We start from the raw sequence: 26,358 nt of genomic DNA, 5'->3' as shown, positions 1-26,358 counted from the left end.
TATTGCCCAGGCTGGTGTGCAGTGGAGTGATCTCGGCTCATTGAAACTTCTGCCTCCTGGGTTTAAGCAATTCTCCAGCCTCAGGCTCCAGAGTAGCTGGGACTACAGACGCGGGCCACCACGTCCGGATAGTTTTTGTATTTTTGTAGAGATGGGGTTTCACCACGTTGGCCAGGCTGGTCTCAAACTCCTGACCTCAAGTGATCCACCAGCCTCAACCTCCCAAAGTGCTTGAATTATAGGCATGAGCCACCACACCCAGCCCAGAAACAGTTTTTGAATTGGATCTTGAATCAGAAGAAGAATTATCTATAAAAGCTTTCATTGAAGGCTGGGCAGGGTGGCTCACACCTGTAATCTCGGCACTTTGGGAGGCTGAGATGGGTGGATCATGAGGTCAGAATATTGAGACCATCCTGGCTAACATGGTGAAACCCCGTCTCTACTGAAAAAAAATTTAAAAATTACCCAGGTGTGGTGGTGCATGCCTGTAGTCTCAGCACTCAATCAAGTGATTGAGGCAGGACAATCACTTGAACCCAGGAGGGGGAGATTGTAGTGAGCCGACATCGCACTATAGCACTCTAGCCTGGGTGGCAGAGTAAGACTCCATCTCAAGAAAAAAAAAAAAAAAAGACTTATTTGAGACAATCATTGAAATTTGAACATGGACTGTACATTATAGATTATATATTATATCTTTGTTAAATTTTTCTGATTTTGAGCACTATACCATGGTTACCTAAGAATTTTATCCTTGCTGATAGGAAATACACAGTTAAGAACTTAGGAGTAAAGTGGAATGATTCCTACAACTGACTCTCAAATGATTAAGAAAAATAAATACATGATATACACAAGTAGCACAAATTATGAAGCAAACGTGCCAAAATATTAATGATGGAAATATCTTGGTGAAGAATATATGATAATTCTTTTTTCTTTTTTTTTTTTGAGGTGGAGTTTCAGTCTGTTACCCAGGCTGGAATAAAATGGCATGATCTCAGCTCACTGCAACCTCCACCTCCCGGGTTCGAGCAATTCTCCTGCTTCAGCCTCCTGAGTAGCTGAGATTACAGGTGTGCACCACCACACCCAGCTAATTTTTGTATTTTTAGTAGGGACAAGATTTCACTATGTTGATCAGGCTGGTCTCAAACTCCTGACCTTATGATCCACCTGTCTCTGCCTCCCAAAGTGCTGGGATTACAGACGTGAGCAACCACGCCTGGCCTATATGAGAATTCTTTATCCTACTTTTGCAATTTATTTTATAAGTTAAAGATTACTTCAGGCCAGGTGCAGTGGCTCATGCCTGTAATCCCACTACTTTGGGAGGTGGAGGAGAATGGATCACCTGAAGTAAGGATTTCGAGACCAGCCTGGCCAACATGGTGAAACCCCAACTCAGCTAAAAATAGAAAACATTAGCCAGGTATGGTGGCACATACCTGTAATCCCAGATACTTGGGAGGCTGAGGCATCTTAAACCTGGAAGATGGAGGTTGCAGTGAGCCGAGATTGCACCACTGCACTCCAGCCTGGGCAATAGAATGAGACTTTCTCTCAAAAAAATTAAAAATAAGATTACCTCAAAATAAATGAATAAAAGAAATTGCAATAATAAATTGCAAAACTGGTCTTTATTGTTAGAAGTGAGGATGGGGGCCAGTTGTGGTGGCTTACACCTGTAATCAGCATTTTCGGAGGTCGAGGTGGGTGGATCATCTGAGGTCAGGAGTTCCAGACCAGCCTGGCCAACATGGTGAAACCCTGTCTCTATTAAAAACACAAAAACTTAGCCAGGTATGGTGGCACGTGCCTGTAATCCCAGCTACTCAGGAGGCTGAAGCAGGAGAATCACTTGAGCCAAGGACGCAGAAGTTGCGGTGAGCTGAGATCATGCCATTGCACTCTAGCCTGGGCAACAAGAGAGAAACTCCATCTAAAAAAAAAAAAAAAATTAGAGATCAGGATGGGGCACTACTTCTGAGAAGGAGAGTCATAATAGAGAATGGGTCCTTCAGGGAGACTTCAGGCACTGATAATACTGTCTTTGAATTCTTTGGTGTTTACATGGTTGTGTTCACCTCTCTTCATCATTCACTTATTAATTATACAGTGATACACATGCCATTGCATACTTTTGTATTTTTTTATACTTCAATAAAAAAATTTTTAAGTAAAAAATAAATTATTCAGATATAATACCTTAAGGATTGCTTTCTTTCTGTGTCTTCTTTCCTGAATCCCTAGTGAAGTCCTCAGGTCAGGGTGATAGTCTCCTAGGTGGTTCTCTTCTTCATTTCAAAAGAACAGTTTTATTCCTTATGCTGTGGAGAAACCAAACGTAAAAATTCACCTTGTGTGAAGCCTTCACCAGTGACCTCAAATTGCTACCTCTCTTGGAACTCACTGACTTTTAAAAATTAAGGGTGGACTTTTAGTAAATTTGAAATGAAACTTTTAACATATGGCACACCAAATATCCATGACACCAAATCCCAGGAGCCCCACAGGGATAGTTTATAGCCACCCTCAGGTGAGAAAGACCTCAAGACCAAATTAGAAAGAAAAGAAAAGAAGAAGTGTATACATATATATACACACACACACACATATATCTCCACACTATTTTGTTTTCAATGAAAATTTTAACATATACTAAATTCTCATGTATATTTGGATCTTTCTGTGCTTTTTCGAAACTAGCACCAAGCTTAAATTACTTTTTATTTTATTTATTTATTTTTTGAGACAGAGACTTGCTTTGTCATCAGGCTGGAGTGCAGTGGTACTATCTCGGCCTGCTGTAACCTCTGCCTGCCAGGTTCAAGTGATTACCTGCATCAGCCTCCCGAGTAGCTGGGACTGCAGGCATGCACCACCACGCCCAGCTTATTTTTGTATTTTTAGTAGAGACGGGGTCTCACCATGTTGACCAGGATGTTCTCGATCTCTTGACCTCGTGATCCGCCCACCTCGGCCTCCCAAAGTGCTGGGATTACAGGCGTGAGCTACCATACCCAGCCTTAAATACTTTTTAAATTTGCATTTTCAAAAAAAGTTCTGTCCATAAAAAATGTCAACTCTGTGAAATATTTAAAGAGATTTATCCTGAGCCAAATGTGAGTGGACACGGCCCTTGACACAGCCCTCAGGAGATCCTGAGAACATGCGCCCAAGGTGGTTGGGGGTGCAGCTTGGTTTTACACATTGTAGGAAGGCATGATACATCAATCAAATACTTTTAAGGAATACGTTGGTTTGTTCCAGAAAGGCGGGACAAAGTGGAGGGGGTGGGTGTGCTTCCAGGCTATAGGTAAATTTAACCATTTTCTGGTTGACAATTGGTTGAGTTTTTGTCTAAGGATCTGGGATCAATAGAAAGGAAGTGTTCAGGTTAAGATAAAAGATTGTGGAGACCAAGGTTCTTTCGAAGTCTCATAGTGACTGTCCTTAGAAACAAGAGATGACAAATGTTTCCTATTCAGACCCTTTAAAAGGTGCTACACACTCAGTCAATCTATTCAGAATTGGAAGGGCCTGGAAGGAAAAGGTCTAGCTATGTTAACAGAGATTATTTAGAGATGTGAATTTTCCCCACTGTGATACCCTACCTTGTTTTAACCTGAGTGACTCTTTCCTATCAGAGAGAGCCAGACAGACTCCATTTTAGTTTCTTCACCTGCAGCCCCCTTTCACCTCCCTCCCTTAAGGCATAACTAGTGTAAACCTGACTCAAAGCACGTCCAGGAATGCACCTACTGATAAGATATTGACGAAAGCTGCACCAGCAGCTCCTGGGGACGCGCTCAGTGGATGGCACCCAAAACCCCTGCATTTATCTCTTTGTGATAGTTTAAGCCCCTGCACCTGGAACTGTTTATTGTTTTGTAACTGCATTTGTAACCAATTACTTTTTTAACTTTTTGCCAGTTCTGCTTCTGTAAAAATTGCTTCAGCTAAAATCCCCCCTCCCCTATTTACACCACGGTATTAAAAAAAAAAAAAAAAAAAAAAAAAAAAACTAACCCGTTCCTCGGAGACGAGAGAATTTTGGGCATTAGCTGCCTCTCAGTAGCTAATAAAGGACTCTGATTTGTCTCAAAGTGTGGCGTTTTTCTATAACTCGCTTGGTCACAACACCACAAAGGACGGCTTGCAGGGCCATTTCAAAATATGACAAAGAAACATGTTTTGGGGGTAAAATATTTTATTTTCTTCCTTGTCTCGTAATGTTATGCTAGAGTCAGGTTGGAAAGTAAGTCACATTATGTAGGGTTAAATAAAACCCATCTGATGTGAATCTATGGTTTGTAGGGCATAACTCCTCAGACCCCTTAGATAGAAATTTGGGTAAGATAAAAAAATCAGAGTTTAGTCCTCAGTTCCTTGCTATTCCCTGAGGTTGTTTCCTGAGGAAGTTAAAAATTATTTTATCAAGTAAAACAAAACTAAGCTCCCCATTAAGATTTATTTAAATTTGATTGAAATTGTGTTAAATTTTATAGTTTTCTGTAAGGGTAAATATTAAACATAAAAATTTGGGCTGGGCGCTCATGCCTGTAATCCCAGCACTTTGGGAGGCTGAGGCGGGTAGATCACGAAGTCAGGAGCTCAAGACCAGCCTGGCCAAGAAGGTGAAATCCCGTCTTTACTAAAAATACAAAAAAATTAGCTGGGTGTGGTGGTGGGCGCCTGTAATCCCAGCTACTCAGGAGGCTGAGGCAGAGAATTGCTTGAACCTGGGAGGCGGTGTTGCAGTGAGAAGAGACCATGCCACTGCATCCTAGCCTGGGCGACAAAGGGAGACACTGTCTCAAAGAAAAAAACAAAACAAAAAACAACTGAATTTTTCTTCTTTGCAAAAAGGGAAAAAGACCTTTCCTCCTCTCTTTTCTTACAGCATTTCCTTAAGAAAACTTGTAATTTTTTTTTTGTTTGTTTGGAGACGAGTCTCCCTCTGTCGCCCAGGCTGGAGTGCAGTGGCCGGATCTCAGCTCACTGCAAGCTCCGCCTCCTGGGTTTAGGCCATTCTCCTGCCTCAGCCTCCCGAGTAGCTGGGACTACAGGCACCCGCCAACTTGTAATTTTAAATCCTTTCTCTGTCTCTGTGAGATTTAGCAAAACTTTTTAAAAAGTAAATAAGCTTCTTGCTAGTTTAACAGCCCAGGAAGGTCTTTCTTAATGGCCTTGGGTCATGTCTTTGAAATGTAAGCATCAAGGAAGATCGCACCCCATCTCCCTGCCTCTGTGGTAAACTCCCAGGCTCCTGCCTACCTGTTATTAACTACCTGCGTGTCATAGAGACACCAGAAACTTTACTTTTCATTTGCATAACGGCAATTAACTAACACTGATGGCTACCCTAATTATCACTTGAATTTCGGATGAATTATGCATAGCAAATGGTGTTGTACAGTCGTCTTGAGGACACGTTATCTTTTACCATGAGAAAATGGAATGCGTTATACCAGAATGGCTAATATAAAAAAAGATAGTTCTTCCTGTCTTCGTAAACTCATTAGTGGGTTGCGTGTGACGCACATAGCAGTCTGGTTTAATGTTTATTCAATAATGTAACTGTTTTGTCCTTTTCTCCATCTGTGGAGAGAATTTTCTGGATTGGCAAGAGGCTTTATTTTAAATTATTTCTTCAACACCTCTCATCCAGAAAAGTGGTGTGTGTGTGTGTGTGTGTGTGTGTGTGTGTGTATGTATTATGTGTGCATATTTTTTGTATATATATATGTGTGTGTTTATACACATGACTATACATACATATTTTTTCTAGATGATTCTACATATTTTAATATAATAAAGTTATTGACCAGGAAATAATTTGTTTTACATATACAGCCAAGTCCTCTTTCTGTATCCGAGGGGGAATTAGTTCCAGGACCTCCCTGGATTACTCAAATCCAGGGATGTTCAAGTCTTTGGTAGAAAATAACCTGGTATTTGCATAACCTACACACCTCCTCCCCTATACTTTAAATTATGCCTAGATTAATTGTAAACCTAACACAATGTAAATACTATGTAAATACTTTTACTGTATTGTTTAGAGTATGACGAGGGGAAAAGTTTGTACCTGCTCAGTAAGATATAATATTTTAAACCATTTCTTTTTTTTAGAGAAGGTCTCACTATGTTGCACAGGCTGGTCTCCAACTCCGGGCCTCCAGTGATCCTCCCAAGTGGCTGAGATCACAGGCACAAGCCATCCCCGCTCAGATCATTTTTAAGTATTTTCAATCCGAGCTTAGTTGAATCCATAGATATGGACCCCCGGGATAAGGAGGGACGACTATATGTATTTCTTAGTGAAATGATAGTCATGATATTCTATACGATTAGATTAAAACTTGTGTAAATTCATGAGAAGGATGTACACCTAACATTAAGCGCTTTTGCTTTTGGGAAGTGGTATACTCGTTTTCTGTTTTAGCTTATACATACTTTGTAGTTTATTACGATTCGCGTATCGTTTGCACAATTGTCAAAGCTACCATTCCTAACAGGAAGCGGTTACAGGACATTATCCTTCATTACTCCACGTACTCCTGCACCCACCGAGTTCAATCACTTTAACAAAACTGCCCATCAGTGATCCCTGGAGCACCTCACGGGGGCCTTCTGTCTTCAAGCCCCGACGTGAGCAGTGCAGCGCTCCAGCCATCACTGAGCAAGGCCAGCGCCCGCTACAGGAAACCCGACAGCAATCACTCAGGCCGCTGGAGGAGGGCGCGCCTCACGACGTCATCCAAGATGGAGTCGCAGCCGGGCCTTCTGGGAAGCGTAGTTTTGGAGTAGGCCTCGGGGAACGTTCTGCGCATGTGCAATGCTATCTCCTTTCTGGCGGCGTTTTTCGCGCTAGGGTGGGGAGAGGATGTTCTGCGCATGTGCAATGCCATCTCCTTTCTGGCGTTGGCGTTTTTGTCTTACACCCTATGGTGGGGAGAGGACTCTGGTGCCCCCGGGTCGCGGCTAGGCCGCAAAGGGCGGGGCCTGGGCTCGGCGCAGGCCGGGAGCAGAGGCCGATCCCCTACAGCTGTGTCCAAGGCCCTTGCGGGCGGGCAGGACGTGGGAGGCGGGATCTAGAGCCTGGAAGCCGCCTCCAGGCCCCGGAGCGGCCTCCGCGGAGGGCCCCGTGTGGGAGCCGCCTGGCTGGGAGGTTGGCCTCTGCGCTGGCGCCCCTTCCGGGAATGGCGTTTGCGCTACCTGCTTGAGGGGCGGCCAAAGGAGGCTTGCAGTGGCGGGGCAGTGGGCGCCCAGAGCAGCCGCATGTATGACGTGAACCGGAGCCGCCACGTCAGGCGCGTTGGCCGCTGCAGACGCCACGCTCAAAAGCCGCCGCGACGTGGGCTCCGGTCCTGCGTATGCAGGTGGTCCCAGGGCGGCTGGATGCCCATCTGGCAAATGATGGGGGCCTTTGGGTACTGAATAGGGTAGTAGATGTAAAGTATGATACAGAACTAAATAAAGGTGAGCTGCTTCTGTTACAAGACATGCTGTTTTCATTATTGGCTCATTTAATCATCGTAACCATTCTTTCGACTTAACCACCTCCATTTAAATGTGACTACTAAAGATTCAGAGAGAGAAATTCGTTTACCCACGGTATTAGCAGGTGGGATGTAAATCCTCACTTTTTTCTCCGAATTCATGCGCCTTCCCACACTAAAATCCAGTCTTGCCTTGTATTTAGCACAGCATTTGTCCCTTGAGCACCACCAGAAGGTAGCTGTGGAGTGTACTGAACCCAGTCTTAACCACGTAGTGTTCTGTTTCCAAAAATGCTTGGGGGAATCTTCAGAGCCCTTGAATCAAAAGGTTAATTATTTAAGGCCTTCCTGCATCCTTAAACCTTAGTTTCTTCTTAGAGGACTGTGAAACCTGTAAATTGAAACCACAATTTGAGCCCTCAATTTTGCATTTTACAGAAGCTGGGAATCCCATCCATCCCAGACGCTAGTTTCTGAAGAGAGGAAATGGGTCAAAGAATTTTTTTTAAACATGAAAACTGCAGTTCATCAGTTCCACAATTTTATGGTGGTGATATGATAATACTTCTCATTGGCTGATAACTGAGCTTAGGTATTTTCTAAGCACTATGCTAGCTGGAAGTGGTTTTTGCTGCTTATTTTATTCTTTTTTTTTTTTTTTTTTGGTACATAATGTACATATTTGTGGGGTACATGTGATATTTTGATATATGCATACAATGTGTGATCAAATACAGTATCCACCACCTCATTTCTTTGTTTTGTGAATATTCCAAATCTTCTAGCTACTCTGAAACACACAATAAATTATTGTTAACACTTGTCACCATACTGTGCTATTGAACACTAAGACTTATTCCTTCTACCTATTTTTGTACCCATTAACCTCTCTTCATGCCTCGCTCCCTGCTTCCCTTCGCAGCCTCTGGTAACCATCATTCTACTTCCTACCTTCATGAGATCAACTATTTTAGCTCCCATGTATGAGTGAGAGCATGATATTTGTCTTTCTGTGCCTGGCTTATTTCATGTAACATAATGTCCTCCAGTTCCATCTTTGTTGTTTCAATGACAAAATTTCATTCTTTTTATGGCTGAATAATACTCCATTGTGTATATATACCACAATGTTCATTACCTATTCATGCATTGATGGGTACTTAGGTTGATTCTGTATCTTGACTATTGTGAATAGTGCTATGATAAAAATGGGAGTGCAGAGGTCTCTTTAATATACTGATTTCCTTTCTTTTGAATATATACATAGCAGTGAGATTGCTGGATCATATGGTAATTGTGTTTTTTATTTTTTGAGGAACCTCCATACTGTTCCACAGTGACTGTACTAGTTTACATTGCCACCAAGAGTGTATGAGGGTTCTCCTTTCTCCATATCCCCCAGCATTGCTTTTTTGTTTGTTTGTTTGTTTGTTTGTTTTTGCCTTTTTTATAATAGCTATTTTAAGGGGTAAAATGATATCCCATTGTGGTTTTGATTTGCATTTGTCTGATGATTAGTGATATTGAACATTTTATCATATACCTATTGGCCATTTATGTGTCTTCTATTGTGAAATGTCTGTTCAGATCATTTGCTCAATTTTTTTAAATCAAATTTTTTGTTTTCTGGCTATTGAGTTCCTTATATATTCTGGTTATTAATTCCTTGTGAGATGGGTGGTTTGCAAATATTTTCTCCTATTCTTTAGGTGTCTTTTCACTGTGATTGCTTACTTTCCTGTGCCGAAGCTTTTTAGTTTGATGTAATCCCATTCATCTATTTTTGCCTTTATTGCTTATGCCGTTAAGGTCTTACCAAAAAATTTTTGCCCAGACGAATGTTCTGAAGCATTTCCAAATGTTTTCTTCTAGTAGTTTCATAGTTTCAGCTCATACATTTAAATCTTTAATCCACTGTCATTTGATTTTTGCATATGATGAGAGACAGGGTCTAGTTTCATTCTTCTGCATACGAATATCCGGTTTTCTCAGCACCATTTATTGAAGAAACTGTCATTTCTCCAATGTATGTTCTTGGTGCCTTTGTCAAAAATGAAATTGGCTATAAATGCATGTATTTATTTCTCAATTCTCTTTTCCATTGGTCTATGTGTCTCTTTTTATGCCCGTAACCTACTGTTTTGTTTACTATAGCTTTATAGTATATTTTGAAGTCTGGTAGTGCAACACCTCCAGCTTTTTTTTTTTTGCACATAATTGCTTTGGCTATTCGGGGTCTTTGGTGGTTCCATATAAATTTTAGGATTTTTTTCCTATTTCTGTGAAGAATGTCATTGGTATTTGGATATGGATTGCATTGAATCTGTAGATTGCTTTTAGTACTGTGGACATTTTAACAATATTAATTCTGCCAGTCCATGAGCATGGGATATCTTTCCATTTTAATGTCATTCACCAGTGTTTTTACTCTTTTTTTTTGAGACAAGGTCTCAGTTTGGTGCAATCTTGGCTCACTGCAATCTCTGCCTCCCAGGTTCAAGCGATTCTCCCATCTCAGCCTCCTGAGTACCTAGGATTACAGGAGTGTGCCACCACACCTAATTGTGTGTGTGTGTGTGTGTATTTTTAGTGGAAACAGGGTTTTGCCATGTTGGCCAGTCTGATTTTGAACTCCTGACCTCAGGTGATCCAGTCGCCTCCGCCTCCCAAAGTGTTGGGATTACAGGTGTGAGCCACAGTGCCCAGCCTGTTTTATATGTTTAATTGTAGCATCTTTTACTTTTTTGGTTGAATTTATTCCCAGGCGTTGGGAGTTTTTTGGTAGCTATTGTAAATGAGATTGCTTTCTTGATTTCTTTTTCAAATTATTCACTGTTGGTGTATGGAAATGCTACTTTTTTTTTTCTTCTTTTTTTCTTTCTTTCTTTTTGTTGAGACAGAGTTTCTCTCTTGTTGCCTAGGCTGGAGTAAAATGGCATGATCTTGGCTCACTGCAACCTCCATCTCCTGGGTTCAAGCGATTCTCCTGCCTCAACCTCCCGAGTAGCTGGGATTACAGGTATGTGCCACCATGCCTGACTAATTTTGTACTTTTAGTAGAGACGGGTTTTCTCCTTGTTGGTCAGTCTGGTCTCGAACTCCCGACCTCAGGTGATCCACCCACCTTGGCCTGCCAAAATTCTGGGATTACAGACGTGAGCCACCGCACCTGGCCTGCTACTGATTTTTAATGTTGATTTTGTATCCTGCAACTTTACTGAATTCATGTATCAGTTCTACCAGTTTTTTTGGTGGAGTCTTTATGTTTTGCTAAATATAGGGTCATGTCATCTGTAAACAAAGATAATTTGACTTTTTCCTTTCCAATTTGGATGCCCTTTATGGTTTCTGCTGCTTATGAAAAGGACTTTAGGATTATGACATGTAGTTGTCTTTTGTTACATACATGAAGTGCTTTTAGAAGCTAGATTTGTGTCACTGTCAGCAGATTAGATTCTCAAGTCAGAGTTCATCAGGGCCTAATTAAATTTTACCTTAGGCCTAGCCCAAGTTTTGAGGGGACAGTGCATTGCTGGTACTGTCTGTGTTGGTGATCCTGGGTGAAGACTTATAGAATCAGAATGGTACCTGAAGGGTTGTTCAAGATTATCTAATTCCTACTCATTTTAAAGACAAAAGCGTTGAAACTAAGACAATCACTAAGTTTACTAATAGCAGAGCTTAGGGTAGAACTGAGTCTTTAAGTTCGTTATATCATATGTACATCAAAAGAAGGTTCTTGGAGAAGTGGTTTTTGAGAAATTGCAATTTAGGGAGAAGAAATGTCCTATTTTTGACAACTTTGAAGAGACTTTCTAACCTTGGGTTTATAATAGAAAAAAATGGTTATAATATGTAACTTAATTACCTTTTATGTGCCAATAAATATATCTCTTCAACATCATTTATAGTGTCAGCAAAGGGTTCCATACATTGGATATATCATACATGTTATTTAATCTGTCGTTATTGGATATTTAAGTTTTGATTCTTTTGTGTTATTCAGAAAATGGAAACATAATTTTCAAAACAGCCAATAGGAAAGAAATGTGTAGATTCACTCAAAAATGTCCCAGGCTCATCAAGATTAATATCAGAGTCAGAAGTGGACAGGTGGGTGCTACTTCATCATGCTCCTTACTATTCTTTCTAATGGGTCAAAGGGACGTTTTCTCAAAGGTTTTGCTAAAATGTTGTATGGAAATTTCTCACTGTTGATTCCTGGAACTGCCAGATAAGGTCCCTTATGATTTCTGCTCTGGCTTTGTAGTTTTCAGCCTTTCCCAAGAACAGCAGAAAATGAACAAGCTCCAGGTGAGTCATTTATTTAGCCCTTACTTTGTTTCACTGTGCGTGTGTGTGTGTGTTAATAGTGAGTTTTATGAATGGGACCCATATACTAAATTAGAAACGTAGAAATAGTTAAAAATCACCTTCAGGCAAAATACTATTTGAATAAAACAGCAATTCTCAAAATGTGGTCTGCAGATCCCTGGGAGCTCCAAGACCCTCTCAAGGGGTCTATGAGGTTGAGACTCAGAGTGCTAAGATGTAGATTACCTTTTACACTGTTGATACTTGCACTGATGGCATGAAAGCAATGCTAAATAGGTTACTGCCTGTTTGGCATAAAATAGACAATGACATTGATACAAACAAATGTTTTTTTTTTTTTTTTTTTTGAGATGGAGTCTCACTCTGTTGCCCAAGCTGGAGTGCAGTGGCATAATCTCGGCTCACTGCAGCCTCTGTCTCCCAGGTTCAAGTGATTCTCCTGCCTCAGCCTCCTGAGTAGCTGGGATTACAGGCACCTGCCACCATGCCCAGCTAATTTTTGTATTTTTAGTAGAGAAAGGTTTCCCCATGTCAGCTAGGCTGGTTTCAAATTCCTGACCTCAAATGATTCTCCCACCTCAGCCTCCCAAAATGCTGAGATTACAGGCGTGAGCTACCGTGCCAGGCCACAAATGTGATTTTAAAAGTATATTTTAGCCAGACACGGTGGCTCACGCCTGTAATCCCAGCACTTTGGGAGGCCGAGGCGTGAGGATCACAAGGTCAGGAGATCGAGACCACCCTGGCTAACACGGTGAAACCCCGTCTCTACTAAAAATACAAAAAATTAGCCAGGCGTGGTGGCGGACGCCTGTAGTCCCAGCTAATCGGGAGACTGAGGCAGGAGAATGGTGTGAACCCGGGAGGCGGAGGTTGCAGTGAGCCGAGATCGCGCCACTGCACTCCAGCCTGGGTGACAGAGCCAGACTTTGTCTCAAAAAAAACAAAAAACAAAAAACATATATATATATATATGTATGTGTATATATATATATGTATGTATATATATATATAAAATATCTTTTATAACAATGTGTCAACATTTGAGTAATATTTCTGAGGTATATGTTCAGAGACAAACTCAAGCAATTTAGGAGGACAAAGTGATACAGAGAAGTGAGGAATAAGTTATAGGTTGATTAGGATAATACTACCCTAAAATATAATATTTGAGAAAAGTCTGGAATTAAATGAGAGAGAGCGCCAAGTAGAAATCTGAGGGAGCAGCATTGTGGGTAGGAAAAACAGCAATACAGACACCCCAAAGCATGTTCCAGAAACAGTATGTAGGATATTGAAGCTAGAGAGATATGACTTAGGGAAAGAATGTTAAGAGGTAACATCAAAAAGGTAGAGGAAGCTAGAATATGTACGGCCCCTGTAGGCTGTAGAAAACATTGAATTTTGATTTTTTTTTTTTTGCTCGTTTAAAAATAATCCTTTACATAATCAAAGGAATATACATAATGAAACCTTAACTTAGTGGGGAAAGAATTTAGCCATTCAATAATAAGAATGGTATAAGCTATAGATTTTATATAAATGTCTTTTAACAGATGAAGGAAGTTCCCTTCTTTTCCTAGTTTGTTCAGAGATTTTGTCATGAATGGATCTTGAATTTTGTCAAATGTTCTTCTGCTTTTTTTGAGATAATCATGTTGTTTTTCTTTTTTAGTTTGTTAGCATAGTGAACTACATTGATTGATATTCAAATATAGAATCAACCTTGCATTGCCAGGATAAGTTGGTCATAATGTGTATATTTTTATATATTGTTGAATTGGATTTGCTAACATTTTGTTGAGGATTTTTGCATCCATCACCATGAGGAATATTGATCAGTGATCAATATACTAGTAAATGTTTAATAATCAGATTTTAGGGATTGGGAAAGAAATTTGGTTTATACTGTTTACCAATTTCTGTGGTATAAATACTCCCACCATGGCAAATTTCAAGCTACAACATGCTAGCCAGTTCCTGAAAACTTAACCATCAGCTCTTCTGAGCTGATACAAACTGGTGCCAGCAGCCACTGTAGTTGTCATTTCTGATAATGTTTTTGTTAGATTTGGGTCTCAGGGTCATGTGAGCCTTATAAAATGAGTTGAGAATGGTTATTTTTTCTTGGTTTTATGGAAGAAATTACATATAATTGGTATTGTTTCTGCCTTATTGTTTGATTGAATTCACCAATGAAACTATTTAGGCCTGAAGTTGTCTTTGTTCAAAGGTTTTGTATACTTGTTTTAATTGAAGTGAAATTCACATACTATTCATCATTTAAAATTATACAATTGTGAGGTATTAATATATAGTACATTCACAGTGTTGTGTAACACCACTTCTACCTAGTTTCAAAACATTTTCACCATCCCAAAAGAAAACCCTGTACCCATTAAGCAGTCATTCCCCGTTCTTTCTCCCACTATCCCCTGGCAACCACTAACATGTTTTCTGTCTCTATGGATCTACCTATTCTAGATATTTCATGTAAGTGAGATCATACATTATGTGACCTTTTGTGCCTGCCTTCTTTCACTTAGCATATTTTACAGGTTCATCCACCTTGAAGCATGTATCAGTACATCGTTCCTTTTTATGGCTAAAATGCCATTGTGTATATACTCCACAATTTGTTTATCCATTCATCCATTGACAGACATTTGGTTGGTTTCCACTTTTTGGTTATTATGAATACTGCTGTTATGCAAATTTATCTATAAGTATTTGATACCTAGTTTTAATTATTTTGGGTATATACCTAAAAATGGAGTTGCTGGGATGTATGGCAATTCTATGTTTAAATTTTTGAGAAACTGCCAAACTTCCACAGCAGCTGCACCATTTTACATTCCCATAGCGATGTACAAGGGTTTCAGTTTCTCCATATACCCCCAACACCTGTTCTCCATTTTTAAAATTATGCCCATTATAATTGGGGTGGGGGGGTGAAGTGTTATTGTTGCGGTTTTGCATTGCATTTCTTTAGAGTTGAATGATGTTGAACATCTAGTTTGCTTTTTCGTTCTATTTTTTTTCTAGTGTGCTTTTTAGCCATTTGTATATACTGTCATTATTTGGTATATGCAGGTGATTGGTTCCAGGACCCCTGCATGTACTAAAATCCACACATACTCAAGTCCTGCAGTCAGCCCTTCAGAACCCATGTATGCAAAAACTTGGCCCTCCATATGGGTGGGTTTCCAATCTTGCAAATACTATATTTTCAATCTATGTTTGGTTGAAAATAATCTGTATCCAAGCCTGTGTTGTTCAAGGGTGAGTTGTGTGATTTGGAGAAATGTTCACTCAGGTTCTTTGCCCATTTCCTAACTGGACTGTTTATCCTTTTGTTGTTGAATTATAAGAATGTTTTATGGCCAGGCACAGTGGCTCACGCCTGTAATCTCCGCATTTTGGGAGGCCAGGGTGGGCGGATCACTCAAGGTCAGGAGTTCAGACCAGCCTGGTCAACATGGTGAAACCCTGTCTCTACTAAAAATACAAAAATTAGCTGGGCTTGGTGGTATGTGCCTGTAGTCCTAGCTACATGGGAGGCTGAGGCAGGAGAATCACTTGAACCTAGGAGGTGGAAGTTGCAGTGAGTCGAGATGGCACCACTGCACTCCAGCCTGGGTGACAGAGCAAGACTCTTCTTTAAAAAAAAAAAAAAAAAAAAAAAGATCGGTCGTGTGCAGTGGCTCACCCCTGTAATCCCAACAATTTGGGAGGCTGAGGCAGGTGGCTCATGAGGTCAGGAGTTTGAGACCAGCCTGGCCAACATGGTGAAACCCCATGTCTATTAAAAATACAAAAATTAGTTAGGCATGGTGGCGCATGCCTGTAGTCCCAGCTACTTGGAAGGCTGAAGCAGAATTGCTTGAATCCGGGAGGCGGAGGCTGTGGTGAGCTGAGATGGCACTGCTGCACTCCAGCCTGGGCAACAGAGGGAGACTCTGTCTCAGATGATTTGCAAATATTTTCCACATTGTGGGTTGTCGTTTCTCTATTGTGACAGTGTTCTATAATGCACAAACATTTCAAATTATGATGAAGTACAATTTATTTTTCTTTTGTTTGTGCTTTTGGTGTCATATAGAAGAATCCCTTGCCAAATTCAAGGTAGGCTGTGTTTTCTTCTAAGAGTTCTCCGTATTTAACTCATATATTTAGGTCATTGATCCGTTTTGAATTTATTTTTGCATATGATGTGAGGTAGAGGTCCCATTTAACTCATGCATGTGGGTATTCAGTTTTCCCAGTATTATTTGGTGAAGAGACTATTCTTTTCCCACTGAATGGTCTTGGCAGCCTTGTTGAAAATCAGTTGGGGCTGGATATAGTGGCTCATGCCTGTAATTCTAACACTTTAGGTGACCAAGGTGTGCAGATCTCTTGAGCCCAGGAATTTGAAACCATCCTGGGCAACACGGCAAGACCCTGTCTCTACAAAATACAAAAATTAGCCAGCTGGGTGGTGTACACTTTTAGTCCCAGATACTTGGGAGGCTGAGGCAGGGGAATCACCTGAGCCTGGGGAGGTCCAGGCTGCAGTAAGCCGTGACTGTACCATTGCACTCCAGCCAGTGAGACCCTGTTTCAGAAAAAAAAAAGAAAGACAAAGATGAAGAAAATCATGTGGTGGTAGATATGTGGGTTTATTTCTGAACTCAGTTCTATCCCATTAGACTGTATGTGTGTCCTAATGCCAGTACCTCACTGTTTTGATAACTGTAGCTTTGCAGTAAGTTTTGAAATTGTGAAGTGTGAGTCCTCTGACTTTATTCTTCTTTTCCAATGTTGTTTTGGCTACTGGGAACACCTTGCAATTCTGTATGAATTGGAGGGTAATCTTTTCCATTTCTGTGCAAAAGATAGGGACTGGTTTGAATATGTAGATTTCTTTGGGTAGTATTGTCATTTGAACCATATTAAGTCTCCCAGTCCATGAATACAGGATGCCATCTCATTTATTTAGGTCTCATCTTAGTATAGCCAGCCAGCTCTCTTTTGGTTACTGCTATTTTTGTGAAATGCCTTTTTCCATCCTTTCTTTTCAGCCTACTTGTGTCTTTGCATCTAAATTTAATTTTAGAAGGCATGTATTCGAATCATGTTTTTAATATCCGTTCAGTCAATATCTGCCTTTAACTGTTGAGTCTAATCTATTTAAAGTGACGTTTGATAAAGACTTACTTCTGCAACTTGGCATTTTTCTTTGACATACTTTATATCTTTTCCTTTAATTCCTCTGTGATATGGTTTGGCTCTGTGTCCCCAACCAAATCTCATATCAAATTGTAACTCTCAGTGTTGGAGGAGGGGCCTGGTGGCAGGTGATTGGATCATGATGGCAGACTTCCCCCTTGCTGTTTTTGTGATAGTGAGTGAGTTCTGACAAGATCTGGTTAAAAGTGTGTAGCACTTCCCCCTTTGCCCATTCTCTCCTGCTGTGCTGTGTGAAGATGTGCCTACTCCTTCACCTTCTGCTATGATTGTAAGTTTCCGGAGGCCTCCACAGTTATGCTTCCTATACAGCCTGTGGAACTGTGAGCCAATTAAACCTCTTTTCTTTGTAAATTACCCCGTCTCAGGTAGTTCTTCTTTTTTTTTTTTTTTAAATTGAGATGGAGTCCTGCTCTGTCACTCAGGCTGGAGTGCAGTGGTGCAGTCTTGGCTCACTGCAACTCTGCCCCCTGGGTTCAAGCGAGTCTCCTGGCTTAGCCTCCCAAGTAGCTGGGATTACAAGTGCATGCCACCACACCTGGCTAATTTTTGTATTTTTAGTAGAGATGGGGTTTCACCATGTTGGCCATGTTGAACTCCTGGCCTCAAGTGATGTGCTTGCCTCAGCCTCCCAAAGTGCTGGGATTACAGGAATGAGCCACCTCACCCAGCCTCAGGTAGTTCTTTATAACAATGTGATAACACACTAATACCCTCCAATAGTGCTTTCTTTTTACGTTTTTTCTAATATATCATTTTGCTTTCCTCCTCATTTCTTTTTGTGGATATTTAAAGGTGTTTTTAGTGATTACTCTTAGCATTACAATTAACCTTTCTAATTTTTAACAATCTACTTTGAATTGGTACCAACTTAGCTTCAGTAGTATATAAAAATTGCTGATATATGGCTCTGTTTCTCCCCCCTTTATGCTGTTACTGTCACAAATTACATTTTTGTATGTTGTGTGGCCACTAACATATATTTATAGTTACTATTTTATGCATTTGTCTTTTAAATCCTATAGGAAGCAAAAAGAGGAGATATAATTTAAAAAATATAACAATATTGGCTTTTATATTTACCTATATAGTTGCATTCACCTGTGTTCTTTATAGCTTCATATGGCCCTGAATTATTGTCCAGTGTCCTTTCATTTCAGACTGAATGACTCCTTGTAGCATTTCTTATAAGGCAGGTCTACTAGAAACAGAGTCCTTTAGCTTTTGTTTATCTTGGGATGCCTTACTTTCTTCTGCATTATTGATGGATAGTCTTAATGGAAAAGAGTTGTTGAAATAGAATTCTTTTCTTTCAGCACTTTAATATGTCATCACACTGCATTTCGGCTTTCATAGTTTCTGGTAAGAAATCTGCTTTAATCTTAATGGATTCATGGATTAATCTTAGTGGTTGGAGTTGACCGCTTTCAGCTTTTCCATGCCGAGGTTGCAAGTGGCTGGTGGCTCTAGCATTCCAAAGTATGCAGGCCCCCTTCCCACAGCTCCATTAGGCAGTACCCTGGTGGGGGCTCTTTGTGGAGGCTCCAACCCATTTCCCCTCAACATTGCCCTAGTAGTTTCTCTGTAGGGGCTCCATCTCTGTGGCAGACTTCTGCCCGGACACCCAGGCTTTCTAGTACATCCTCTGAAATCTAGGGGGAAGCTGCCAAGCCTCCTTCATGCTTGCATTATAAGCATCTGCAGACTTAACACTAGATGGAAACCACCAAGGATTACAGATTGTGCCCTACTGAACTGCGGCTCAAGCTGTACCTGGGCCCCTTTGAGCTGAAGCTGGAACCAGAGCAGCTGAGATGTGGGGAGCAGTGTCACAAGGCTGCACAGGGCAGCACTGCTCTAGGCATGGCCACTGAAACCATTAATTCCTCCTAGGCCTCTGGGCCTGTGATGGAAGGTGCTGTCCTGATGATCTCTGAAATACCTTTAAGGCTTTTTCCCCATTGTCTTGGAGTGTTACTTGGCTCCATTTCAGTCATGCTAATCATTCTAGCAAGTAGTTGCTCCACAGCTGCTTGGGCTTGGAATCTTTCTGTACCATAGGCCCAGGCTGCAAACTTTCCAGACTTTATGCTTTTATTCCCTTTTAAATATCGGTTCCAACTTTAAGTCATTTCTTTGCTCCTGTATTTGATCATAGGCTGTTAGGAGTGGTCAGGTCACATCTTGAATGCTTTGCTGCTTAGAAATTTCTTCTGCCAGATACCCTCGGTCATCATTCTTAAGTTCAGTCTTCCACAGATCCCTAGGACATGCAGCCAAGCTCTGTGCCAGGACAAAACATGGGTGACCTATACTCCAGTTTCCAATAAATTCTCATTTTCTTCTGAGACCTCATCAGCTTAGCCTTCACTGTCCATATCCCTATCAATATTTTGGTCACAACCATTTAACCAGTCTCTTAGAAGTTTCAAACTTTCCCTCATCTTAGCATCTTCTTCTGAGCCCTCTGAATTCTTCCAACCTCTGCTTGTTACTCAGTTCCAAAGCTTCTTCTGCATCTTCAGGTATCTTTATAGCAATGCTTTACTCCTCAGTACCAATTTTATGTTAGTTGTTTTTTGCATTGCTACAAATAAATACCTGAGGCTGGGTAATTTATAAAGAAAAGAGGTTTAATTGGCTCATGGTTATGCAGGCTGTACAGGAAGCATGGCACTGGCATCTGCTCAGCTTCTGGTGAGGCCTCAGGGAGCTTTTACTCATGGCAGAAAGTGAAGCAGGAGCCAGTACATCACATAGTGACAGTGGGAGCAAGAGAGAGAGAGATAAGAGGTAGGTCCTAGACTCTTTATTTATTTGTTTATTTATTTATTTTTTTGAGGTGAGTCTCGCTCTATTACCCAGGCTGGAGTGCAGTGCCATGATCTTGGCTCACAGCAACCTCTGCCTCCCAGGTTCAAGTGATTCTCCTCCCTCAGCTTCCCGAGTAGTAGGAACTACAGGCATGGACCACCACACCCTACTAATTTTTGTATTTTCAGTAGAGACAGGGTTTCGCCATGTTGGCCAGGCTGGTCTCAAACTCCTGACCTCAGGTTATCCACCCATCTCGGCCTCCCAAAGTGCTGAGATTACAAGCGTGAGCCACCACACCTGGTGCCAGACTCTTAAATAACCAGATCTCATGTAAACCGAATGAGAACTCACTCATCATCAAGAGAATGGTGCTAAACCATCCATAAGAGATACAACCCCATGACCCAAATGCCTCCCACCAGTCCCCAACTCCCACACTGGGGATTATATTTCAACATGAAATTTGGAGGGGACACACACCCAAACTATATCAGTAGGCCAGTAAGAAAAACGTGCCACACACTTTCTCCCCAAAATTTAGCAACCTCTTTCTTTATTAAGTACTCCACTGAGGCTGAGTGCAGTGGCTCATACCTATAATCCCAGCACTTTGGGAGGTTGAGGTGAGTGGATCACCTGAGGTCAGGAGTTCTAGACCAGCCTGGCCAAGATGGTGAAACCCTGTCTCTACTAAACATATGAAAATTAGCTGGGCGTGGTGATGGGCACCTGTAATCCCAGCTACTTGGGAGGCTGGGTGGAAGAACTGCTTGAACCCGGGAGGCAGAGGTTGTAGTTGCAGTGAGCTGAGATCATGGAGTTGCACTCCAGCCTGGGTGACAGAGCAAGACTCTGTCTCAAAAAAAAAAGAAAAGAAAAGAAAAAGAAAGTGCTCCACTGGTTGATGGTTTAAAAAAAAAAAAAAAGATTCTAGAGTCCCAAAAAGTTGATTCTATCAGTTTTTGTCAGTTTTAATGATTGCCTTAGTGGAGGGACCAATTCTTAGAGCTCCTGAAGTCACCATTTCTCGTGAAGTCACTCATGTTGAAAGGTTTTTAACTACAGATTCGGTTCATTTAATATAATTGATACTAGGATTATTTATCTTAGGTATTTTTTCCTGAGTGAGTTTTGGTAGTTATCTTCTTTCAAGGAATTAATCCATGTAATCTAAGTTGTCAACTTTATGCACATAGACTGGTTCTTAGTATTCTCTTATTATCCTTTTACTGTTTGTATGGCCTATAGTAACTATTTGCCTTTTCATTTCTGATATTGTTAACATGTATTTTTTATCTTGGTCATTCTGGATACAGGTTTATCAGCTTTGTTAGTTTTGTTCAGAGAACCAACTTCAAATGTTATTTTCCAATAATATTAAACAAAGTGCTCACCTATTATTTTCAAGGATTTGATGACATTGCAGATAAGTTTCTGTTACTGATTTCTAGTTTAAGTCTACTGTGTTCAGAGAATATATTTGGTAGATTTCAATTCTTTTAGTTTAAGATATTTTTCTGGCCCAGAAAATGGTCTTTCAGTGAATATTTCATGAAAAGATGTGAGCACTTTGTTAACATATTTATAAGTATTTTGAAGGAGGGTTTAGTATACAAAATAGTCTTTTCCTTTTCCCTTCTTCTGTAAGCAGTCTGTTTTAAATTTTATAGTTTACTGTTATGGCTATATGAGATTTTTTTTTTTTTTTTTTTTTTTTTGACATGGAGTTTCAATCTTTGTTGCCCAGGCTGGAGTGTAATGCCATGATCTCGGCTCACCAGAACCTCCATGTCCTGGGTTCAAGCAATTCTCCTGCCTCAGCCTCCCGAGTAGCTGGGATTACAGGCAAGAGCCACCACGCCTGGCTAATTTTGTATATTTAATAGAGACGGGGTTTTTCCATGTTGGTCAGGCTGGTCTCGATCTCCCAACCTCAGGTGATCCGCCCGCCTCGGCCGCCGAAAGTGTTGGGATTACAGGCGTGAGCCACCGCAACCGGCCCTGTTAGCTTTTATATCTGATTTGCCATGTGGTTTTTTTTTGTAGTTTCTATTAAGTATATTCTAGAATGCCTTGCAAAATTAGTGCTTCATTTGTATGCTTTTAACATCTTTGTATTTATGAAAACATCTTTTTTTATTATCCTTGAATGAAAAATTAGGCAGGGCATGGAATTCTAGGTTCAAAACCTTTTTCCTTTGTGGGTGTTTTTTCTTTGTCTTTAACATTGGGTTCTACATATGAAAAGTCATATGTCAGTTTTGCCCTTATTCTCTTAGGTAATCTCTTAATTGCTGAAATAGAATTGCTGTCATCAAAGAAACTAGTACTTGTATGTTTTCACAGAAATAGAAGTGTTGCTTTAAATAAATACAGATGTATTTCAACAGAATAAAATGTCTACCTGTGTATATCACACAATTTTGTGTTTCTCTTTTTGTCTGTATTGTGCCCATATTTAGGGACCTTGGTGAAGTAATCATGTTGCCCAATTGACCCTGGTACCATTATGTGGTGGGGTCTCTTCATCAGCTCTTGCTTTATACTGGATGCTCTTTGGTTTTTGTTGTTGTTTTTTAAGTGGGGAATCTTTAATAATTTTCCTATCAGTCATTCTTCTGTCCTTGACAAACCCCAGCCCTTTGACTCTGAGCATAGAAGTTGACATGAGCTCTTTGTTAGGATGTGTGTCCAAGAGCTGGATTCTCTTATCTGGTCTTAGGAATTCTAGATATTTCCAAAATTTCTCAAAAGGCCTGCTTACTAATTACAGCTTTCACTCCTTTGCTGTGCTGGTGTGTGGTTATGCTAATTTGGACTCTTTACATTTGGATTTTGAACTACTACTGTCCCTTATTTGTAAATCTCCCTTTCTTTGGTTTCCTAGATACTCCTCCTGGTCTCTTATGTTTAGAGAAGTTCTCTCAGGCTCCATAGTCTGGGCCTAGTCTCCTGCCATTATCTCAGATACTGCTGTTCCTACAGCTGCTTCTTCTTCTTCTTCTTTTTTTTTTTTTTTTTTTTTTTTGAGACAGAATCTCACTCGGTCATCCAGGCAGGAGTGCAGTGGTTCGATCTTGGCTAACTACAAGCTCTGCCTCCCAGGTTCACGCCATTCTGCTGCCTCAGCCTCCTGAGTGGCTGGGACTACAGGCGCCTGCCACCATGCCCAGCTAATTTTTTTTTTCTTTTTTTTTAGTAGAGACGAAAGTGCTGGGATTACAGGCGTGAGCCACCGTGCCCGGCCCCCACAGCTTCTTTTTTGGGTTCTCCTAGAACTCTATTTTTTATATATTTGAAAATTCTGTTTGTGGAAACTTACTCATATGTGTATCTGCCAAAATGGACAATTCCAGCTTTATGTTCCACAGTCACTTTAAGCACAGAATAAACGAAATTCAACTGATTAACTCCTGCCCAACTCATCCTTTTCCTTGTATTTCCTGTTTCATTTACAGACTTCCTTGTTGCCGCACAATAATGTTAGTTTGTAAAAAATTAGCTGGGTGTGGTGGTGGGTGCCTGTAGTCCCAGCTACTTGGGAGGCTGAGGCAGGAGAATGGTGTGAACCTGGGAGGTGGAGCTTGCAGTGAGCTGAGATCCTGCCACTGCACTCCAGCCTGGGCAACAGAGTGAGACTCCATGTCAAAACAAACAAACAAACAAAAAACCAAACCGACTGGGCATGGTGGCTCAGACCGGTAATCCCAGCACTTTGGGAGGCCAAGGCGGGCAGATTACCTGAGGTCAGGAGTTCAAGACCAGCCTGGCCAACATGCTGAAACCCTGTCTCTACTAAAAATACAAAAATTAGCAGGGTGTGGTGGCAGGCGCCTGTAATCCCAGGTACTTGGGAGGCTGATGTAGGAGAATCGTTTGAACCTGGGAGGCGGAGGTTGCAGTGAGCCGAGATTGCGCCATCCAGCCTGGGAGACAGAGCCAGACTCCATCTCAAAAGAAAAAAGAAAAAGAAAAAAAAAAACCAAGAATTTATATCCAGCCAAGATGTTCTGCAAGTAAAAATACTGCCTTTCAGATTTCATGGAATATAAATAAAGCAATGATCAGAAGAAATTTCATAGCCTTAAACAGTTCTACCAATAAAAGTGAATGAATGAAAATAATTGGCACTATGACTGTACCCACAAGCAAGGCATACAGACACTATGGGAGCTGCCCTCCCTCTTTCTGTTTTGTTTCTCTATTACTATTATTAATAGACACAAAGACTAAATAGCAATAAAGGCCAAAACGAGCAAAGAAAGTGGCAGCCCTTGAATTTGCAAATATGCACACACTCTTGGGCGAGGTTCACTGGTCTGCGGGAAAGGGCCAGGGAAGTCACACCTGCACTCTGGGGTGAGGTTCTCCAGTCCACGAATGCGGGGGCCAAAGAAGTCACGCCGACTCCTGCTGGCGGCAGACTTTTATGCATTGGTACTGGAAAGGGGAGGGCAGTGGGTGGGATAAGGGCATGATAGGGGTGTCTCCATAGGCATGGCCAGGTAAGTTTCGACCTCTTTGGATTGACGTCACCTGGCGCATGCTTGGTTGATCTGCATCTTCCCAGGCGTGGGCTGCATTTTCCCACCCGCAGGAAAGTTGGTGAGGAAGAACCTGGAAGCAACATGGATTGTGCCTTCTTGTTCACCTTCCTCCATCTTGTCCTTTCTCCCTCACCCAAACAGTCCAACCTCTTATTGATTATAAGAATTTAGGGCACCATTTTCTGTCTGGCTGCTTCCTGCTGTTAGGGGGCGTAGTTAGGGCCTGAGGTTGGCAGTTGGGTGTAGGGATGCAGGAGCATTTGGTTGAAGGTGACTCTGGTGATCTCTTGGACCCTGGCTTGGAGAAATTTTATTAGAATGGGAGCAAGACATAACATAAGACAGAGGATTAGTATGGGAATTAGGAATGGAAGCATCTGCTGTACTACAGGCAGCAGCCATACTGGTGGTCTGGGGGTTAAGGGGGTGTTAAATTGTTGAAGCTCCTTTTTGATTTTGTTTAATGTTTGGACGTTGGTGTCAACCAGGCCTGATTCATTTACATAGTAGCAACACTCCTCTCCTAGGAAAAGGCATGTTCCTCATTTTTCAGCAGTAAGAAGATCTAATGCTCATCTATTTTGTGCTGCTACCTGGGCCACTGAGGTGATTTGACGTTGTAAAGAGGCTAAGCTTTCAGCTGAAGCCTCTATGGCTGCCTGGACCTGAGTGGAGAGGGTCTGTGTGGATTGAATCGAGTGGGTGAGGGCCCCTGTTCCAAGTCGTGAGGCTACTAGGGACGATGCTAGGGAAACTCTGATAATTAAGGGAAGAAAAACGGCCCACTTTTGGATGTTATTGCTGGGGCTGAGCTGGGAAGCTAGTTTGGACAATTCTCCTTCCCTATATAGGGTTAAGCTAGGCACTAAAGATACTGGAACACAAAGGGATTGGGTGATGCAGGTGTGGTTAAGAGTTTTATATAGAGTTTGGTTACACCAAAAGTAGCCTCCAATGGGGGCCATCTGGGTCCTGCTGGGAGCTTGGGTGCAATTACACCATGAAGAGTTTGGAGTAGAGTAGCAGAAAGGAAGGGTTTGACTGTGGATTACGGTATAATGGGACTTGAGGCAAGGATATTGCTTGAGAGGAGCTGGTAGAGTTAGTGGTGATATTGAATGCGGCTGGTAGAGGGACTGCCACTAAGGGAGCTTTTCCAAGTGCAGTGCAAAAAAAGCAGTTGGAGAGGTTTCTTACTCCAGCAGCCTGGGTTAAGTCCCTAGCGAATAAGTGTTAGCCATGAGAATGGGTCCTCATTGTTAGGGGGGCTTGGGGGCTTAACAGCTTCTGTATTTTTTGTTCATGAGATTCTATGCTGAGGTTAAATTTTGTAGGGTCTGTACATTCTTAGGAAGATGTACTTGTTTACTCTTAGGGAGGTGTACTTGTTGCACGTATAGTCTCTTTATTTGGAGGGTTGCGGTGGGATATGAGGACCAAGATGTTGCATATAGTCCACCTTTAACTCCCTGAGCCCACCGGGGGTCCCAGGGATCCTTAATATTAAGAATGTATCCTCCTGATGTTCTATTTCTTACAAAAGGTCAATCATTGGGGGTGCAAATGCCATTTGCACACATTAAACCTATCTCATGCATGTTGCAATAGTTGTATGGACACCCCAGGTTGGTCTCTTGCCAGTCATTTTTACACTTATATTCAGTTTGGTTGTACAAGAAACATATGACTGGGCGGTCGTAGTTGCCAACAGAACTCAGGTGAAAGTTAAGGAGGAGGGCAGCTTGACAGCCCTGAGGGGAGCAATCTGCAGTACCTTGCGTTTGTGAGTGAGCCTGGTTGTCCATAGACCAGGTTTCAGTTATAGAAAATCTCCATACAAATTTAGGATTAGTAAGGCTAGCAGGAATAATTAGAGTGAACCATAATAGTGGTAACAAAGGTGTAGAGGGTAAGTTCAA

At 41.4% G+C, this 26,358-nt stretch overlaps 2 long non-coding RNA genes across 2 annotated transcripts in view; one reads left to right on the top strand and one right to left on the bottom strand.

The window, feature by feature from the left end:
* Positions 1-1,667: 1,667 nt before the first annotated feature.
* LOC139356342 (uncharacterized) overlaps positions 1,668-26,358 on the bottom strand; it is a 28,585-nt gene continuing 3,894 nt past the window's right edge. Inside the window, exons 2-3 of the long non-coding RNA XR_011608059.1 lie at positions 2,212-2,333; positions 1,668-1,945 (exon numbers count right to left, since the gene is read on the bottom strand). This is a non-coding gene — a long non-coding RNA (uncharacterized lncRNA). The remainder of the gene's footprint in view (positions 1,946-2,211; positions 2,334-26,358) is intronic.
* LOC112423326 (uncharacterized) overlaps positions 6,874-26,358 on the top strand; it is a 28,436-nt gene continuing 8,951 nt past the window's right edge. The window contains exons 1-4 of the long non-coding RNA XR_011608057.1: positions 6,874-7,491; positions 10,433-10,530; positions 11,518-11,624; positions 11,782-11,825. This is a non-coding gene — a long non-coding RNA (uncharacterized lncRNA). The remainder of the gene's footprint in view (positions 7,492-10,432; positions 10,531-11,517; positions 11,625-11,781; positions 11,826-26,358) is intronic.

The sequence above is a fragment of the Macaca nemestrina genome, chromosome 9 (assembly GCF_043159975.1).
Source record: "Macaca nemestrina isolate mMacNem1 chromosome 9, mMacNem.hap1, whole genome shotgun sequence".
NCBI lineage: Eukaryota > Metazoa > Chordata > Mammalia > Primates > Cercopithecidae > Macaca > Macaca nemestrina.
Note: the sequence above shows the minus strand (reverse complement) of the source record. Positions and strands in the feature narration are given on the sequence as shown.